Source organism: Triticum dicoccoides, chromosome 4A (assembly GCF_002162155.2).
Source record: "Triticum dicoccoides isolate Atlit2015 ecotype Zavitan chromosome 4A, WEW_v2.0, whole genome shotgun sequence".
NCBI lineage: Eukaryota > Viridiplantae > Streptophyta > Magnoliopsida > Poales > Poaceae > Triticum > Triticum dicoccoides.
The window spans coordinates 740,397,064-740,402,736 of record NC_041386.1 but is presented as its reverse complement, the minus strand read 5'-3'; positions in this window follow the sequence as shown (position 1 = coordinate 740,402,736).

The following is a 5,673-nucleotide window of genomic DNA, read 5'->3' as shown; positions in this document are numbered from 1 at the left end:
TTTTGGTCCCGGTTGGTGGGGCGAACCGGGACCAATGGGCCGCACTCCTGGCCCACCACCATTGGTCCCGGTTGGTGGCATGAACCGGGACCAAAGGCTGCCCTTTAATCCCGGTTCATGCGACCAACCGGGACCAATGGTGGTGCCTATATATACCCCCTCGCGCAAGAGCAGAGCACACTGTTCTGTTTTTTCTGGCCGAGGGAGAGAGGGCTTGGTGGTGCTCTAGCTCACCTCCTATGCACACAAGGTGTTCGATGGAATGCCTGAGCCACACTACTTAAGGTTTCTCCTCTTCAAGCTCTACCGCCAAGCTCCATTTTCCTCAATATTTGTCTAGGTTTAGCAGTCCGTCACGCCCCGTCCCCGTCTTCAACGTCGTCGATCACCCGCACCGATCTCATCGCCGGCACCACCGTGGTGAGCCTCTTGTTCTTATCTTCTTTCTGAAAGAAAAAATATTCTTATTTGTATGTTTAGATAGATACTTGTATAATTTTCTTACTTTTTTATTGCATCTTATATAGTGCGATGGTTTTGGTATCCGCCCCCGTCGGCCCTCGTCCTGTCTATGATTCGGATGTGGTATATATTATATTTTCATAACTATTGGTTCATTTATTGTTTATGACAATTATGCCGACCAACGTGACATAGATTTTATTCATCTAGGAGGTTGTTGAACCGGAAATTCCAACCGACCCTATTGTCGAGAGGTTAAATTTAGTTGAAGAAGAAAACAATTTGTTAAAGGAAAAAATTAGAAAAATTGAGGAGGAGAAGATGATATTGGAGTTGCATGTTGCGGATGTCGTCGATAATCACAAGATCAAGATGGATGCAATGCGCTTGAAGATTAGAAAGATTAGAAAATATGCCATTCATACCGAGGCTTGGTACCATTATGCCGTTGGATCAGTTGTTACATTGGTTGTGATTATGATCGCATTTGTTTTTGCATTGAAATGTTTTACATAGTTTCAGTGTATGGTTTAATTAATTTAGATGCTCTGCAGAGCTTGATGTTGTTAGATGAGAACTATGTATGTACTTTGGTTTTGATGTGATGATGAACTTCTATTAATTTGGTCACTTAATTATCTATTCATGATGTTCTGTAATGATTTTTGACACACTTAATTATATATAATGCACACAGATGAACCGGCAATGGATGTACGGTTCAAGACACACCTCCGAGTACATTAAGGGCGTGCATAATTTTTTCGAAGTGGCTGAGGAAAACAAGCAGAATGGTTTTATGTGTTGTCCATGCCCTATATGTGGGAATACGAAGTCTTACTCTGACCGGAAAATCCTCCACACCCACCTGCTTTACAAGGGTTTCATGCCACACTATAATGTTTGGACGAGGCACGGAGAAATAGGGGTTATGATGGAAGACGGCGAAGAAGAAGAGTATGATGACAACTATGTGCCCCCTGAATACGGTGATGCTCCTGAAGATCAAGAGGAACCAGACGATGTGCACGATGATGCTGCAACGGGCGAAGCTGCTGAAGATCAAGAGGAACCAGACGATGTGCCCGATGATGATGATCTCCGCCGGGTCATTGTCGATGCAAGGACGCAATGCGAAAGTCAAAAGGAGAAGCTGAAGTTCGATCGCATGCTAGAGGACCACAAAAAAGGGTTGTACCCCAATTGCGAAGATGGCAACACAAAGCTCGGTACCGTACTGGAATTGCTGAAGTGGAAGGCAGAGAATGCTGTGCCTGACAAAGGATTTGAGAAGCTACTTAAAATATTGAAGAAGAAGCTTCCAAAGGATAACGAATTGCCCGACAGTACATACGCAACAAAGAAGGTCGTATGCCCTCTAGGATTGGAGGTGCAGAAGATACATGCATGCCCTAATGACTGCATCCTCTACCGTGGTGCGTACAAGGATCTGAACGCATGCCCGGTATGCGGTGCATTACGGTATAAGATCAGACGAGATGACCCTGGTGATGTTGACGGCGAGCCCCCCAGGAAGAGGGTTCCTGCGAAGGTGATGTGGTATGCTCCTATAACACCACGGAACGTCTGTTCAGAAACGAAGAGCATGCCAAGTTGATGCGATGGCACAGTGAGGACCGTAAGAAAGACGGGAAGTTGAGAGCACCCGCTGACGGGTCGCAGTGGAGAAAAATCGAGAGAAAGTACTGGGATGAGTTTGTAAGTGAGCCAAGGAACGTATGGTTTGCTTTAAGCGCGGATGGCATTAATCCTTTCGGGGAGCAGAGCAGCAATCACAGCACCTGGCCCGTGACTCTATGTATGTATAACCTTCCTCCTTGGATGTGCATGAAGCGGAAGTTCATCATGATGTCTGTTCTCATCCAAGGCCCTAAGCAACCCGGCAATGACATTGATGTGTACCTAAGGCCATTAGTTGAAGAACTTTTACAGCTGTGGAATGGAAACGGTGTACGTACGTGGGATGAGCACAAACAGGAGGAATTTAACCTAAAGGCGTTGCTGTTCGTGACCATCAACGATTGGCCCGCTCTCAGTAACCTTTCAGGACAGACAAACAAGGGATACCACGCATGCACGCACTGTTTACTTGACACCGGTAGTATATACCTGGCAAGCTGCAGGAATAATCTGTACCTGGGCCATCGTCGATTTCTTCCGACCAACCATCAATGTCGAAAGAAAGGCAAGCATTTCAAAGGCGAGGCAGATCACCGGAAGAAGCCCGCCATGTGTACCGGTGATCATGTACTTGCTATGGTCAATGATTTACACGTAATCTTTGGAAAGGGTCCCGGCGGACTAGCTGTTCCGAGTGACGCTGGGGGACACGCACCCATGTGGAAGAAGAAATCTATATTTTGGGACCTACCGTACTGGAAAAACCTAGAGGTCCGCTCTTCGATCGACGTGATGCACGTGACGAAGAACCTTTACGTGAACCTGCTAGGCTTCTTGGGCGTGTATGGGAAGACAAAATATACAGCTGAGGCACGGGAGGACCTGCAACGTTTGCACAAAAAAGACGGCATGCCTCCAAAGCAGTATGAAGGTCCTGCCAGCTATGCTCTTACCAAAGAAGAGAAGGAAATCTTCTTTGAATGCCTGCTTAGTATGAAGGTCCCGAATGGCTTCTCGTCGAATATAAAAGGAATAATAAACATGGCAGAGAAAAAGTTTCAGAACCTAAAGTCTCATGACTGCCACGTGATTATGACGCAACTGCTTCCGGTTGCATTAAGGGGGCTTCTACCAGAAAACGTCCGATTAGCCATTTTGAAGCTATGTGCATTCCTCAATGCATTATCTCAGAAGGTGATCGATCCAGAAATCATACCAAGGCTAAGGAGTGATGTGGTGCAATGTCTTGTTAGTTTCGAGCTGGTGTTCCCACCATCCTTCTTCAATATCATGACGCACGTCCTAGTTCATCTAGTTGACGAGATTGTCATTCTGGGCCCCGTATTTCTACACAATATGTACCCCTTTGAGAGGTTCATGGGAGTCCTAAAGAAATATGTCCGTAACCGCGCTAGGCTAGAAGGAAGCATCTCCATGGGCCATCAAACAGAGGATGTCATCGGGTTTTGTGTTGACTTCATTCCTGGCCTTAAGAAGATAGGTCTCCCTAAATCGCGGTATGAGGGGAGACTGACTGGAAAAGGCACGCTTGGAAAGGACTCAATAATATGCAGGGACAGATATTCTTGGTCTCAAGCCCACTACACAGTTCTACAGAACTCTACCTTGGTGACCCCGTATGTCGATGAACACAAGAACAGTCTGCGCTCCAAACACCCGGAGCAGTGCGACGACTGGATTACATGTGAACACATCAGGACTTTCAGCAGTTGGTTGGAAGCACGTATCAGAGGTGACAACACTGTTTGTGATGAGCTGTACTTGTTATCCAGGGGACCATCTTTGACTGTATTGATTTGGAAAGGATACGAGATAAATGGGAATACATTTTACACGATTGACCAAGATCAAAAGAGCACCAACCAAAACAGCGGTGTCCGCTTTGATGCAACAACCGAGAGGGGAAAGGACACATATTATGGTTACATAGTGGACATATGGGAACTTGACTACGGACATGATTTTAAGGTCCCTTTGTTTAAGTGCAAATGGGTCAATCTGTTAGGAGGCGGGGTACAGGTAGACCCACAGTACGGAATGACAACAGTGGATCTGAAAAATCTTGGGTACACTAACGAACCGTTCGTCCTAGCCAATGATGTGGCACAGGTTATGTATGTGAAGGACATGTCTACCAGACCGAGAAAGAGAAAAGATAATGAAGCGAATACATCATACGATGAGCCAAAGCGCCACATAGTTTTTTCAGGAAAAAGGGACATCGTGGGAGTGGAGGACAAGACAGACATGTCTGAAGATTATGAAAAGTTTCATGAAATTCCTCCCTTTAAAGTCAAGGCTGACCCCAGTATCCTGATAAACGATGAAGATTATCCATGGTTACGGCGCAATAAGCAAATGACACAAGCGAAGAAAAAGTGAAGACTTTCTCCCGCAACTATTATGATGATACCATGCCAACTTTGTAACTGACGAGTATGATACCATTGTCCGTTTTGTACATGCACATGCTATGTGTGGGTCAATTTATGATACCATGCCAACTTTCAACTTTTTCAGAGTTCATTTGAAATGCTTTAATGTCTTATGGTTCAGCCCTCGTAATAATTAAAAATAGCAACAATAAGTATTTTGTTGTAATTAGAAACAAAATAAAATAAATAAAGCAAGAAAGAAAACAAAAAAACAAAAAAAGTGGAAAGTTTATAATTTTCCTAAAACTAAAAGCAAAAAGAATTAAAAAATAAAGCAAAAAACAAAAGAAAATAAATAATGCAGAAAACAAAACAAAAAAACAACAATAAGTATTTTGTTGTAAGTAGAAACAAAATAAAATAAATAAATCAAGAAAGAAAACAAAAAAAAGTGTTTTCAAATTTGAAAAGTAATGGCACTAACAGAAAGTTTATAATTTTCCTAAAACTAAAAGCAAAAAGAATTAAAAAATAAAACAAAAAACAAAAGAAAATAAATAATGCAGAAAACAAAACAAAAAAACAACAATAAGTATTTTGTTGTAAGTAGAAACAAAATAAAATAAATAAATCAAGAAATAAAACAAAAAAAAGTGTTTTCAAATTTGAAAAGTAATGGCACTAACAGAAAGTTTATAATTTTCCTAAAACTAAAAGCAAAAAGAATTAAAAAATAAAGCAAAAAACAAAAGAAAATAAATAATGCAGAAAACAAAACAAAAAAATGGAAAAAAATAAAAATAGCAACAATAAGTAAAGAAAACAAAAAAACAAAAAAAGTGCCCCCTACTGGACCCCCACGGCCTGAATACGACTTGAATCCCTACTTTGGGCCAGGATTCAGGCCCGCAGTAGGCCCAGAAGGCCCATCAGGCAAAGCAGTAGCAAGTAGGCCTATAAGCCTGCAGTACAGAGGAGTTCAAGAGGGGTGCGGGAGTGGGGCTTATAACCACTGCGCGCCCCTCTCAACTAGCGAGGTGGGACTAAACTTTGGCCCCGATGCAGGCAGCACAGGGGCCTTTGGTCCCGGTTGGTGGCACCAACCAGGACTAAAGGGGGGGCATTGGTCCCGGTTGGTGCCACCAACCGGGACTAAGCGCCGTAGCTTCCCGCC